The sequence below is a fragment of the Schistocerca cancellata genome, chromosome 4 (assembly GCF_023864275.1).
Source record: "Schistocerca cancellata isolate TAMUIC-IGC-003103 chromosome 4, iqSchCanc2.1, whole genome shotgun sequence".
Taxonomy (NCBI): domain Eukaryota; kingdom Metazoa; phylum Arthropoda; class Insecta; order Orthoptera; family Acrididae; genus Schistocerca; species Schistocerca cancellata.
Window position 1 is genome coordinate 593,027,349 of NC_064629.1, and position 16,420 is coordinate 593,043,768.

Here is a 16,420-nt window from a genome sequence, read left to right on the forward strand (position 1 = left end):
TTATTTCAGGAAAAACTAAAGCAATTGTTCTTCACAAATTAAGTAATATTCTCAACTCACGGAATCTCATACTTCTCAACAGGCTATAAAGATCTAGTTCAGGGTCTTGTGTAATCTGTCTAAATATCAGCCCCAGAATCACACAAATGTTCAGAATTACCTTGAAAGAACTCTTCAGCAGGCGCAAGTGCAGATACGGGCGAAAGTTGCCGCGTCCTGCACTGAACACGCGCTTATCTTACATTTCATTCATCTCCCTCGAACTCACAAACTATTATTAGTACAGAGATGAACTGGCACCAATGTGTCCTAGAAGAGTTACACTATGGCTTCATTGTTAATTATATTCACGGCAATGTCGAATTATAAGAGTCATTTTCCTGACGACGGTACCTCAATTTCGACAAGTCGAAACTTCTGTGTTATAGAAGTTCGCTGTATTCATTAGACAAACGAAATCTCGAAAATAAATCACATATTTATCTGATACAAAGCGGAACTCCCACAGAAATGTGTAACACGGGATATTTTGAGGTAAATGTGATGCATAATGCTCCACCATTTCAAGCACAAGGAGCAAAGCGCTCACCCATTACTAGAAACATACCGCTGGTTTCATAATTAACCGGCTATTACGTTCAGTCAAACTGTTGTACTTCCTCTCGTCACCAAGCACCCCCGTCTAGAGAAATGGCCGTAGTGAGGGTCCAGTTACCACAGAACTGTAAATAGCGCTGTGCGGGCTATCTGGAGAAAGACTTGTTTCCTTAAGGGCGAGCAATAATTTGCTGAATAGTTGATGTTCTTCATGCTACATAATAATAAACATGCTGCATTGCACCCTCCGCAAATAAATCTATCTTTTCGGCACGATGTTTTCCCTACAGTGTTTTCATCTTGTTCGTCGTAAATTTACTTGACAATCTTTACAATAGTGATTTTGTTTGTATTCAAAGCTGCTTCCAGACTTGTACTATATTTTTTTTCTCGGAGTACACATGTACACACTAATACTTTATCTCCACTAACCTCAACAATAAGATATTACACAAACAAAATCACGCGATAGTTTGCGTCTATCTTCAAGTGTCTGCCAGTTCAATTTCGTCAGCATCTCTATGACACTCTCCCACAGATCAAACAAACCTGTTACCATTCGTGCTGCGTTTCTCTGCATACGTTCAACATCCCTTGTTACTCCTATTTGGTACGAGCCCCACGCACTTGAACAAGATTCTAGGATCACACGAGTGTTTTGCACACAGTATCCTTTGTAGACTCATTCCGCTTCCCTAGTATTCTACCAATGAAAACTTGCTTTATCTATGTCAAGGCCCACATGATCATTCCATTTCTTGTCCCTACAAGGTGTTACACTTAGGTATTTGTATAACTGGCCGATTTTAGTTGTGACCTGTTGACTCTGTGGTTATAGGATGCTACGTTTTTTTTCTTTTTGTTAAGTGCACAATTTTACCTTTTTTAAACATTTAAAGCAAGCTGTCAATATTGGTACCGCTTTGAAATCTTAGCAAGAGCTGATTGAATATTTGCGCAGCTTCTTTCAGACGGTACTTCACTGTAGATAACTGCATCATCTGCGGAAAGTCTTTGGTTACCACTGATATTTGCAGTGTTATCAATACACAGCATGAATAGCAGGGGTTCGCAACACACTCTCTGTGGCACACCCGAGCTGAGAATATGTTTTAAGATTCTACGACAACAAACGGATGTCAAGAATATTGGACGCCGCTTTTGTGGATCTAGATGCTGTGCTTTGCTCCAACTACTGAGCACGGATTCTTCTGTTTAACAGATCTACGCAAAATTACAATTAAAAGAGGAGCTATCTCAACCGCAAATTTGATACAGAATCAGAGAGAGAGAGAGTCCATCGAGTCCTGAAGCTTTGTTCAATTTTTCGCCATTTCAATTGTTGATCAACACCACTGGCACTAATATCCATATCAATTTTCTTTGCAGTGGTGCAAGAATTAAATTGGAGCAATACACCTGGATTTTCATCTGCAAAAGGAACATCTTAAAACCGAGTTCGGCGTTTCTGCTTTTGCTTTGCTCCCCTCAGTTCAGTCCCTGTCTCGTCCATGTGTTTCTGGACACTAACAATGGTACCACTAACAGCCTTTACATTCGACCAGAATTTCTTTGGGTGTTCTGAGAGATTATTAGACAATATTCTTCTACATCGATCATTGAAGGCTTCGGGCTGAAACACATTCCAGCATCTTTGTGCCATCATCAGAGGGTTTTTCTATTGAAATTTGTAAGAAGTGAAAGTATGTTTGGTTATAACTGATTTAACAAAACGAGGCCAAAAGAAAGTTTTGGGTTCGTTTTGCTTCTTAGCGTAATTTTACATTATATGGTTTTACAGGACCAACTGTGCGGTGTCCTGTACTGATAGCGTGTCATCTGCAAACCAAACGATGTAAATGTAAATTTCATCGGCGAGTTGACACATCTCTTGATTTTTAAAAAACGTGACTTTCGCGTGTCAAAATGTTTAGCATATATAATTGTAACTACTCAAGTTTTTTTGTGACTGATTCTTCTTCTTTTAGGTTATAAGGACACTTCTCACCCATATTAATGTGCTCTAGGTAATTTCTTTCTTTATAAACGCCTTTTTTACTTCGCTAAACGCGATGAGCACTATGTTTTGGGCTACTAGGTGGTCACCAAATGTGTTATGAGTGCTGTTAATTTTTAGTGTTCTGAGGAAAACACCTCAGAGCAACAAAAAGTAACAGCACCAATAGCACATTTGCTGACTGCCTAATAGCCCACAACCACCACCCAGCTACAATATCAACAGATTTAATAATACCGAAATCCAGCCACAGCCTAGACCATAAACGGACAATAGCAGAGAACTTCCTCATACAGAAGGCAGTAGCAGAAGGTAAACAAGTTCTAAACTACTGGCCATTAAAATTGCTACACCAAGAAGAAATGCAGATGATAAACGGGTATTCATTGGAAAAATATATTATACTAGAACCGACATGTGATTACGTTTTCACGCAATTTGGGTGCATAGATCCTGAGAAATCAGTACCCAGAACAATCACCTCTGGCCGTAATAATGGCCTTGATACGCCTGGGCATTGAGTCAAACAGAGCTTGGATGGTGTGTACAGGTACAGCTGCCCATGCAGCTTCAACACGGTACCACAGTTCATCAAGAGTAGTGACTGGCGTATTGTGACGAGCCAGTTGCTCAGCCACCATTGACCAGACGTTTTCAATTGGTGAGAGAGCGGCCGCAGCTCGTGGTCGTGCGGTAGCGTTCTCGCTTCCCACGCCCGTGTTCCCGTGTTCGATTCCCGGCGGGGTCAGGGATTTTCTCTGCCTCGTGATGCCTGGGTGTTGTGTGATGTCCTTAGGTTAGTTAGGTTTAAGTAGTTCTAAGTTCTAGGGGACTGATGACCATGGCTGTTAATTCCCATAGTGCTCAGAGCCATTTTCAATTGGTGAGAGATCTGGAGAATGTGCTGGCCAGGGCAAGAGTCGAACATTTTCTGTATCCAGAAAGTCCCGTACAGGACCTGCAACATGCGGTCGTGCATTATTCTGCTGAAATGTAGGGTTTTGCAGGGATCGAATGAAGGGTAGAGCCACGGGTCGTAACATATCTGAAATGTAACGTCCACTGTTCAAAGTGCCGTCAATGCGAACAAGAGGTGACCGAGACGTGTAACCAATGGCACCCCATACCATCATGCCGGGTGATACGCCAGTATGGCGATGACGAATACACGCTTCCAATGTGCGTTCACCGCGATGTCGCCAAACACGGATGCGACCATCATGATGCCGTAAACAGAACCTGGATTCATCCGAAAAAATGACGTTTTGCCATTCGTACACCCAGGTTCGTCGTGAGTACACCATCGCAGGCGCTCCTGTCTGTGATGCAGCGTCAAGGGTAACCACAGCCATGGTCTCCGAGCTGATAGTCCATGCTGCTGCAAACGTCGTCGAACTGTTCGTGCAGATGGTTGTTGTCTTGCAAACGTCCCCATCTGTTGACTCATGAATCGAGACGTGGCTGCACGATCCGTTGCAGCCATGCGGATAAAATCCTGTCATCTCGACTGCTAGTGATACGAGGCCGTTGGGATCCAGCACGGCGTTCCGTATTACCCTCCTGAAACCACCGATTCCATATTCTGCTAACAGTCATTGGATCTCGACCAACGCTAGCAGCAATGTCGCGATACGATAAACCGCAATCGCGATAGGCTACTATCCGATCTTCATCAAAGTCGGAAACGTCATGGTACGCATTTCTCCTCCTTACACGAGGCATCACAACAACGTTTCACCAGGCAACGCCGGTCAACTGCTGTTTGTGTATGAGAAATCGGTTGGAAACCATCCTCATTCAGCACGTTGTAGGTGTCGCCACTGGCGCCAACATTGTGTGAATGCTCTGAAAAGCTAATAATTTGCATATCACAGCATCTTCTTCCTGTCGGTTAAATTTCGCGTCTGTAGCACGTCATCTTTGTGATGTAGCAATTTTAATGGCCAGCAGTGTAAATGAAAACACTACACTCTGTAAAGGTGCATTATTTAATAGACTAAAGGAGCTTTACAAAAAGGCAATAGAAACAAATAAAGGAGGTTACAAACACACGCACACACACACACACACACACACACACACACACACACACACACACATGCAGAGAGAGAGAGAGAGAGAGAGAGAGAGAGAGAGAGAGAGAGAGAGCAAGAGAGAGAGAGAAAGAAAGAGAAAAGTAAACAAAATTCAAACTCGGCGCCAAACTCACTTGGGAACAAATGAACGCCGACGGGGTTAGGAAAACAAGAACATAGTGCTCACCGTGTTTTGCGAAGTAAAAAGGCGTTTATAAAGAATGAAACTACACAAAGTACATTAATATGGGTGTGCAGTGTCCTTGGAACCTAAAAGAATAATCACACAACAAAACGTGAGTAGTAACAGTTATACATGCTAAACATTTTGACACACCAAAGTCACGTTTCTTTTCAAATCTAAAGATATGTTAACTCGCCAGTGAAATTTACATGTACATCGCTTGGTTTGCAGATGACAAGGTATCAGTGCAGGACACCAGACAGTTGGTCCTGCAAAACCATATAATGTAAAACTACGCTAAGAAGCAAAACGAACCAAAACTTTCCTTAGGTTTCGTTTAGTTAAATCAGTTATAACCTAAAATACTTTCACTTCTTACAAATTTCAATAAAAAAAACCACTGATGATGGCATAGAGGCGCTGAACATGTTTGGGGGAAAAAGAAAAAAACAGAGTGTTTGCAAAAAAGCGGAACCCATATCCTATAATTTAACTGCAAATGTGGAAAGGAAGGACAAGAGCTGCAGATTCAAAAGATGCATATGTCTCGCATATGTATTAGGAATAATAAACAGCAAGCTATAATTCTCCCAAAATCACTACGTATAAAAGTAATAGTGTAGCTAAAAATGGTTGTCTGTCCAATCGAATTTTATAGCTGGGAACAGAACAGAGTGTGTGTTTCACCTGTCCAAGACTATGTAAACGTAATAAGAACAGCTGCCATGCGTTGTGCTAAGTCGACAGCCGAAACCGACCAGCCACATTGGTTTCTACTTTCTTTTTTTAACCCTAACAATCAATCAGAACATACAGGGCCAATGGCGTCTACTCGAACGCCTATGCCTCTATGCAAGTGTTATACTAAACCAGCAGGAGAGTTATACTATTCACCACAGTGCCGTCTGTTATAAAACTGATTATAACGGCGGCCTTATGCGATGTGCTTACTGTGAGAGAAAAAATGCAAGTGGCATGAGCGTGTTCATTATACCTACTTCTGCACGTGGCCCAACAGACACGGCACAGTTGTGGTTGATAGGCAGAAGACTTTGCGCTGGCAGACCTAGGAAAGCACCAGCAGGTCTCAGCAGGCACAGCGCTGAGTCTGTCGGTTCTCGAGATCTCGACCTTGCTTACATTACGCTGCTGATAACGTCCTGCCATTTTCGCATACACCTCACACCGTACCACGAGGCTTGGCGTAGCCACAAATTGCGTTGTCAGGACGGCCGGCGGCTTGTGTCCTGCTTCATGCATCGACGTCAGGCGTCATGCGTTAGCTCTGACGTGACTCGTACTTGCAAAGTGTGCGGTAATATTATACTTGAAGCCTCATTGTGTTTCCGGAGCATTTAAGAAGCCATATACAAAAAGTAACTTGTATAGGGAGGTGGCGGGATGGAGGTCTCCTCTTGATGTCGGTATGGCACTCACCATCAGGCCGCGTCCTACGTAAGCGACAGAAGCGACCGATAGCGCGCGATAGCTTCAGACGACGAAACACTACCGCAGGTATGGTTACGGAAGTGTCCTACGTGGGCGACGTCCGTATTGCTGCCTGTTCCACCTGCTACTAGCGACGTTTGAACTAGAGAAGGGCAAACTCGTTCATCCTTGGGAACTAGTTCACTGGTGGTCGCTTTTTTTGGGGAACCATTCATTTTTGCTCGTTCACCGTTCATTTGTGCTTGGTATATGGTTCTTATGAAAAATTGAAAATTAATAGCATAGGCGACTGAAGATGGAAGGCACCAAGAGGAGGCACTTGCCTCCGCCCTGGAGTACAGAGTTTTTATTCATAACAGAATTCGGACATACTTGTAATTTTCGTGATTCTGCAAAACCTCTCGTTTAGCCAACTGTAGCGTTATGTGACTGATCGCAATGAAATAATATGAGGTAGCGCACGAAAAACCGGCCCCGAGTTCAGACTTCTCGCAAATTACGCACGATTTGTTGACCGCTACGAGCAGAATAGATAAACATGTAATAATTAGACAGTGAAGAAATAACAAATAAACAAATGCAAACAACAACTTCGAAACAATAGATGACGATTTGTAGGCGACAATAAGCAGTCTAGTACTCGGGGCCGATTTTTCGTGTGCCATCCTGTACCACTGAAATAATATTGTAGAAGTTATCATATTCTGTTTACGAAATGTGACAGCAGACACTCGATTATGTAACGCGGACTTCATTCGGTTATAAGTCGGTCTGCCTTACATAACAATGAATATGCTCTTTTACCTTAGATAAAAAAAAAGACTCGTATGTGCCGTGCCGTCTTCCTTTGCATGTGTAATAACAAAAAATCTTGCCCTTTTACGAGTATTTCTTCTGCTGTTTATCACATTAGTGAGGTAAGCTGATATGCTGTTTTGTTACCTGAAAATTACATACCACGTAATTTTATGTAATTTACGTAATTGTAAAATATATTTTAATTACCGGTCTTGCACGCTGGATAGAATACGAAAAGAACCAGAAGTTCAGAGTTCAAAAAAGATTTGAAACAGGTCTAGAATGGGCGTGCGCAGCGAACGAAACGAACAACTCTATACTGAACTAACTATGAGCAGTTGGCAGTGGAACTGCGAGTGGCCACGCGAAGAAGGACGAGTCCGGACGAGCGAGACCGAGACAGATGGGAACGGGACCGAGGCTGGAACGAGACCGGCCGACGTGCCGTTGCGGGAACGAGACAGACCGTTTCCCGTTCCCGGGAACTATAAGTAGAAAGCGGCGTCCAAGGTGAACTATGGAAGACCTTTCCTTAGAATTCGTTCATCACTCGTTCCGTTCATCTTGATGAACCGTTCCTTTGGACCCGTTAGTTCGAGCACGACCCATCTCTAGTTTGAACGTGTTTGGATCTTGTCTCTGCAGCATGCGCGACAGTGAGAGCGACAGCCACGCGTCTTCTCGGCAAAGCAGTGGAGCGGACGCGACGGCATCCGATTTTAAGAAAAATATTCGGTGAAAAAATTTGATTCTTCCGCATCTTACAGCTTGATACCTTTGCTCGATAAAGGTCTGAATTCATTTTCGTTGTTCGTCATAGTTACTGTACTGCACGAAACTAAGTACATGGCTGCACGAAATTGTTAAGAGTTTGCAGAGGTAAAATCACAATGCGCAGCCTTTCCATGTAGATCATTTAATGCCATACATTACTGGGTATTAAATGTAACCAATATATCTAAATTGTATTTAAAGTTAAGACCGGAATAATATCTATTTTCATTCTTGAGATATTGGTTGTTATATCCGCGCGTCCGAATCCTTTCCTGAGCTTCGGGAATCAAGTGGGGGTAAAAATCGTCGTATCTCTTAAACAGTTCAAGATATCGAAACGACGTTTTTTGGAACTGACAGCACACAGAAAGGACTATTTTATCACATGATTAACACTCGATACGTTTTTGTAAACGCGTGAGCAGAGCGAAAACAAGACTACCTATAAATTATACCATGACGTTTAGTCCGAATTTCCATAGCCCAACAGAGAGAAACCGGCAAACGGGACATCAAAGTGACCAGCGTGAGGCCTAGTTTTGCATGAAAATATTTAACTGATTGAAAGTAATAAGGGTAATTGAGGAAAACTTAATTAATGAGTTGAGAAAAAACTGAAATATTTCGCGAAAAGCTGCTGCCAAGCTACCCAAATGAAGTGTCAAAAAGTTCATATGTTCAAGGCCTAGCTATTCTGCACATAAAAAGATACATTGGTGCGGTATTTAAACGTCAAAAAGGCTTCCTTCGAATCAAGTACCAAGGTTAGGATTTTCGAGAGCAGAAGACGTCAGGAAGGCAAACGAGAAGTCAGTAAGATCATGCTTTCTGAATAAACCTTTGAAATAAAAAATGAAAGGACTCGGTCAAATATTTTGTGAAATGATTTGTGTAAAAGAAACGTTCTACGTGCCTTTGAATCATGCTCAAAATCGTGAACAGAAAATGAGATGCATCAAATGTTTCCCTAATATTTTTTATTTTGTATTTTTAGACAAATCATTTTACAGAACGTTTGACTTTCTTTTCAAAAATTTTGTATGCTTTACTTTTCAGATTATTTAGATTACCTGAAACGCTTGGCCTCAACACTGACTGCTGATGAATTACGTTCGCAACATTGAATATCTGTAAAATTTCATGGTTGTTCACTGTAATTTATTAGGAACTTAATGTTTGTGATATACTGGGATAGGTGTGTATAAACTTAAAAAATCAAGTACTTTGGCAAGACCTTAAAAATATACTTAGCGATGCAGTGTAAACAGTATACATAGAACTTAGTGTAAAGAATTTTAGCTGAGTCTGTTGAAATATATAACGTTGCTGAGATAGAAACCAGGACCTTTTTGTAGCCGTAATCACAAACAGGGAACACCACAGTTACACCACAGCTAGCCCTTGTTTGCTGTGCTCATTCCTTATATTTAACGTAGTCAATTATTCTTCCGCATTTATCGGCTGTTAAAAGTTGCTGATCATGTAAAAAACATTCGTTTTTAATTCATTGATGAGATAGTTGAATGCTCATCTTCTCGTTCACGTGTATTCGAAGAATTTGTTCGGTAATGTTCGTAGTTAATGATATAAATTATGAAATTCTCCATGAAGATTCCTCCATTCGTAAATTACATGCACAGCATTCCTTTCCGCTTTATTTTCCTAAGCTAATTTTGTAGTCTTAATCTCCAGCTACAGTATTTTACAGTTTAGGGGCGCCGTTTTATAGAAACAGCTGGTCGACTCTAAGCAGCCATCTCGTAGCGCGAGATGGTCGCTCGCACGCAGGACAGCCGAGCTTTTCGCCCGATGCTGCTGCTTGTTGCTGGAATACCGCGTATCCAGACGTCGCCGCGTATCCAGACTGTCGTCCACGTAGGACACGGCTTTAGACCAGGTGCCTTGACACCCTAGACAAAGTTTTTTATTGGAACTTATTGCAACGTTTCTCTATCGTTAGGGATTATACATTACAATTTGCTTTGCATTAACCGCCAGAAGCTGACAATCTCTCTCTCTCTCTCTCTCTCTCCCACGCTTCGAATTTAAGTGGACTGCCGATTCTATGGCATATAGGAGGCTCGACGTGGAGATCTGATCGTGTTCGTATAGGAACATGCTTGCTGCAACATACACTACTGGCCATTAAAATAGCTACACCACGAAGATGACGTGCTACAGACGCGAAATTTAACCGACAGTAAGAAGATGCTGTGATATGCAAGTGATCAGCTTTTCAGAGCATTCACACAAGGTTGGCGCCAGTGGCGACATCTACAACGTGCTGACATGAGGAAAGTTTCCAACCGATTTCTCATACTCAAACAGCAGTTGACTGGCGTTGCCTGGTGAAACGTTGTTGTGATGCCTCATCTAAGGAGGAGAAATGTCTACCATCACGTTTCCGACTTTCATAAAGGTCGGATTGTAGCCTATCGCGATTGCGGTTTATCGTATCGCGACATGGCTGCTCGCGTTGGTCGAGATCCAATGACTGTTAGCAGAATATGGAATCGGTGGGTTCAGGAGGGATCCCAACGGCCTCGTGTCACTAGCATTCGAGATGACATGCATCTTATCCGTATGGCTGTAACGGATTGTGCAGCCACGTCTCGATCCCTGAGTCAACAGATGGGGATGTTTGCAAGACAACAACCATCTGTACAAACAGTTCGACGACGTTTCCAGCAGCATGGACTATCAGCTCGGAGATCATGGCGGTGGTTACCCTTGACTATGCACCACAGACAGGAGCGCCTGCGATGGTGTACTCAACGACAAACCTGTGTGCACGAATGGTAAAACGTCATTTTTTCGGATGAATCCAGGTTCTGTTTACAGCATCATGATGGTCGCATCCGCGTTTGGTGACATCATGGTGAACGCAAATTGGAAGCGTGTATTCTTCATTGCCATACTGGCGTTATCACCCGGCATGATGGTATGGGGTGCCATTGGTTACACGTCTCGGTCACCTCTTGTTCGCATTGATGGGACTTTGAACAATGGACGTTACATTTCAGATGTGTTACGACCCGTGGCTCTACCCTTCATTCGATCCCCGCGAAACCCTACATTTCAGCAGGATAATGCACGACCGCATGTTGCAGGTCCTGTAGGGCCTTTCTGGATACAGAAAATGTTCGACTGCTGCCCTGGCCAGCACATTCTCCAGATCTCTCACCAATTGATAACGTCTGGTCAATGTTGGCTGAGCAACTGGCTCGTTACAATACGCCAGTCACTACTCTTGATGAACTGTGGTATCGTGTTGAAGCTGCATGGGCAGTTGTACCTGTACACGCCATCCAAGCTCTGTTTGACTCAATGCCCAGGCGTATCAAGGCCGTTATTACGGCCAGAGGTGGTTGTTCTGGGTACTGATTTCTCAGGATCTATGCACCCAAATTGCGTGAAAATGTAATCACATGTCAGTTCTAGTATAATATATGTGTCAAATGAATACCCGTTTATCATCTGCATTTCTTCTTGGTGTAGCAATTTTAATGGCCAGTAGTGTAGGTCACGTTCCAGACACGCCATAGACGTGCGATTGTTGCTTGAGCGAGACATCTAAACTACTGGTTATGAGAAAGGGCTGGTTTTTATGTGATCCTGAGGCAGTATTTTGGAGCTCCTTTCTTACCCACATGACGTCATTGTTTCTGTACTGTCAGAGAGTCTTCCTCTGTTTCTTACTGTAGCGCCGGCCGCTGTGGTCAAGCGGTTCTAGGCGCTTCAGTCTGGAACTGTGCTGTTGCTACGGTCGCAGTTTCGAATCCTGCCTCGGGTATGAATGTGTGTGCTGTCCTTACGTTAGTTAAGTTTAAGTAGGGACTGATGACCTCAGATGTTAAGTCTCATAGTGCTCAGAGCCATTTGAACCATCTTACTGTAGCAAGGAGGCTTCGAATGGTTGATAAATACTACAGATATTTTTGAGCGTTAAATTCCTTATAGACGTTGATCTGATGTTGCACCAATTTGTGTAAGACGTATTCGGAGCGTTCAGGTATATTTTTATGGGCAAAATAAAATTAAGTTCTTGTTGTTATAATGAATAGCCGAGTTCTGAGCTAGAATGGAGATATATTGTTCGAAGTACATAAAGCAGACATAATTGTGATATAACCATTTACAGCCTGACTTCCTACCAATTTCCAGATGTAGGTGCCACTCAACTAACATTTTCTTTGCAGGCTAAGGTCTAACGTCATTTTTTTCATACTGTCATGTCTTGTATGAGGGTAGACTTTCCTATTAGAAAGTGCAAATTGTTCACTGTGTGCAGCAGACTGCTACATGAATTATTACTTCCAACAACGAAAACCGTGAATATGTGTCAACTGTTGCTTTTACAAATATCCTAACGCTATAGCAAACAGGTAATGGCCGGGAGTTCTGTCACCTGCACTGATGATCTTACTTAGTTCCTCATTGCATAAATTTGCTTCTACTATTATCTTCTATGCACATAACTGACTTCAGTAGCGTGTCGTGTTTCTAAAGGCAGTAGAACGTGTATTAGAAACTTTGCACTGTTTGAAGGAGTTACTACATGACAGTGTAACAAATATCTTTTCACACTCATGGTTTTTCTTTCATTTTTCTCTTTAAACTGAGTTCTAACTGTCCTCTATGAGAACCTCAGTGAATACTGAGTCACTGCTCTCGTCACTTTTCCAAATGTTATAGATACAGCTTAACTTAGAGTACAGTATAAATGCAACTAATTAACACACTTCGTTCTACAACACGAGCACTCTAGTATTATTCTCACCGAGTATCTGCTACTCCTTTATGATTGCTACAACAATACAAAGAAATAAAAAAACATGGAAAATTCATCCAAAATAAAACAGACTGCTTGGTTAGGTTCCCCAAAGCCAGAGGCCGCACACTGTACATTTTAAAGTTGAAATTAAAACATTTGTGTAGGATTTATTTATTTATTTACGGTATTCCTCTGGAACATATTACATAGATGTGTTTTTATCTATGCAACAGCATTTTCATTGTTCAACAAAGTGAAAGTTCACATTTCTACTATATGCAAACGGCGATTAACGTCAACGATATCCCAACAATTTCACATTTAATTCAGCAGTCGCTGCTTCATTTCTGTCGGCACACATTCGGAGCGCAGCGAGGCGGGGGGGGGGGGGGGGGGGGGGGGGAACCGCCTCGTCCTCAATATTATAGGCATCATGTCCTGGTAAAATGTTCGGAACCCATTTCACTTTCTCGGAGCCCTTCACGAAGACGCGCGACACGGCTGGAATAGCTTACCGTATACAACTCAGCACCATTTCCAGTGGCATGCCAGCTGAGTTCATAATGTGCCAGTGGTGATTCACCATTAACCATTTTGCAGAACTTACATTCAACTCATGGTAGAGAGCTGTCAGGTCCAACATAAAGGCACCGGGCGCAATCACGCTACTTCGATCACTTTCCAGCATCCGAAATGTAATTCCTTTTCCAACAAATCGGTTGTCTGTAGTTGCGAAATCTCTGACAATCAACGAAAACGTGGTACATGGTTCTACGTTCAGACTAATACTGATGATGCAGCTATCAGCACGCAAATCTGCTTTTATAGCTGGAAAACTTATAACATCAGCGGGCGCGGACCAAAGACTGCTTGCTCCCAATAGGCTTAGAAAACCAGTGGGGCGGGAGGAGGAAGGGGGAGGGGGGAGTGTAACTTGAACCACACTGATTCAGCTTGTATGTGTGTGTAAAACTTACGTTGGTGATACAAGCAACGTAGCCTAATTCGATGGTGACACACAGGTAAATAGCACAGCTGGGCGGAAGGAAATAACAACAATTGTTCATTTACAATCATTGTGTTGTAACACAGTATTTCACTAACAACCGTCTTCTACAAGCCTTAAATTCAGCCTGTATTACATCGAGTTCAATAGGTGTAAACACATACATTGGAATACTGTTCGTAAACTCAGCCTCTACAGACTTGAGGGGCCCAACATTTACACTCTTTGGTATAGGAGGAATAAAGGTACTGATGCATTGATCCAGTTGGTCTATATTTACACTGTTGTTGGACAAAAACTCGATGGATTCACAGTACGCCCCTGTTACATGTGCAACCCAGTTTGTTAGTCCATCTAACGCAAACGTTAGTACTCTTTACGGATCATACGTATTCAGAACATTCGCATGTTTCATGTAAATGTGCGCGTCCCATGACATTAATTCAAGCACTGCCTTGCGTTGTATATTAACTATTAGAACCTTAAGTCCATCACTGCAACATGGTTCAAATGGCTCTAAGCACTATGGGACTTAACATCTGAGATCATCAGTCCCCTAGACTTAGAACTACTTAAACCTAGGAACCTAAGGACATCACACGCATCCATGCCCGAGGCAAACTTCGAACCTGCGGCTGTAGCAGCAGCTCGGTTCCGGACTGAAGCGCCTAGAACTGCTCGTCCACAGCGGCCGGCGTGTTGGAGTATGAGATGGATCATATTCGTCTGTCATCTATATACTCTCTCATGCTGCATAGATAGTGCCACTCACCCCATGAATACTGCACTCTAGCCCCGACATATTGTGCATTGTCTATCTCTATAACTACAGGGCTATTACAAATGATTGAAGCGATTTCATATATTCACTGTAGCTCCATTCATTGACATATGGTCACGACACACTACAGTTACGTAGAAAAACTCATAAGTTTTGTTCGGCTGAAGCCGCACTGCAGGTTTCTGCCGTCAGAGCGCTCGAGAGCGCAGTGAGACAAAATGGCGACATGAGCCGAGAAAGCGTGTGTCGTGCTTGAAATGCACTCACATCAGTCAGTCATAACAGTGCAACGACACTTCAGGACGAAGTTCAACAAAGATCCACCAACTGCTAACTCCATTCGGCGATGGTATGCGCAGTTTAAAGCTCCTGGATGCCTCTGTAAGGGGAAATCAACGGGTCGGCCTGCAGTGAGCGAAGAAACGGTTGAACGCGTGCGGGCAAGTTTCATGCGTAGCCCGCGGAAAATTGGCTCATGCCACAACTGGAGACCGACAGCGCCGACTTCATCTTTCAACAGTATGGTGCTCCACCGCACTTCCATCATGATGTTCGGCATTTCTTAAACAGGAGATTGGAAAACCGATGGATCGGTCGTGGTGGAGATCATGATCAGCAATTCATGTCATGGCCTCCACGCTCTCCTGACTTAAGGGGTTGTGTGAAAGATTCAGTGTTTAAACCTCCTCTACCGAGAAACGTGCCAGAACTGCGAGTTCGCATCAACGATGCTTTCGAACTCATTGATGGGGACATGCTGCGCCGAGTGTGGGAGGAACTTTATCGGCTTGATATCTGCCGAATCACTAAAGGGGCACATATCGAACATTTGTGAATGCCTAAAAAAACTTTTTGAGTTTTTGTATGTGTGTGCAAAGCATTTTGAAAATATCTCAAATAATAAAGTTATTGTAGAGCTGTGAAATCGCTTCAATCATTTGTAATAACCCTGTACTTCCAAGTCGTTGTCTACCGGTAGGCCTATATTTGCACGTGCATACGCACTGACAGTTAAACTGTATGTATTGATGAACTGCAGTATTCTCCAAGACTCAGGTACAGGCCGCGCTACGACATAGTCAGACGACACCAGGTCGGGAAGACATCCTGTGAGCTGCGACTGGGCGTTCCCGTTCAGCACTGGATCAAGTGCTCGTTGCAGCCGCTCTGCTAGTGCTGCTGCCTAGTCTGGCAACGCTGGGCACCCTGGGGACTGTGGCTGCTGCTGTGCGCCTCTACCAAGGATACAAACAACAAACGAGATAATAACTAACAAAAGACATACACACATACAATATTTATAATTAGAGACTGACTGGCACAATACATAAAGAGACAGTCGTCTTCTTCTTCCTCCCACCTGATCGCTGCTGCTGCTGACTGCTTGACACACAACAGAAAATGATGATACACGTGCAATCGCCGGCCGGTGTGGCCGTGCGGTTAAAGGCGCTTCAGTCTGGAACCGCGTGACCGCTACGGTCGCAGGTTCGAATCCTGCCTCGGGCATGGATGTGTGTGATGTCCTTAGGTTAGTTAGGTTTAAGTAGTTCTAAGTTCTAGGGGACTGATGACCACAGATGTTAAGTCCCATAGTGCTCAGAGCCATTTGAACATTTTTTTTTTTTTTTTTTGCAATCACATTGTTCCAAAAAAAAATTCTCAAAACGTGGGGAGCTGAGCGTGCCCATCATTGGCTGAGGAGCGTTTACTATTTTATTTCTGGTTTTGACCTCCTACCAATTTCCAGATGTTAGTGCCACTCGCCAATTTTTTTTTTCTTTAGACTATGCTCTGATGTCTCCTTCTTCATACTGTCAAAGTACACACATCAAAAAAGTTTTGCATCACCTCGGTTCCGAGAGTTCCGGAACCTGTACAGAAAATTGGAATAGAGCTCAACATAAAAATCGTTTCCACCCTTTTTATTGGTCATGAAAACCACACATTGTATGTTGTACCACC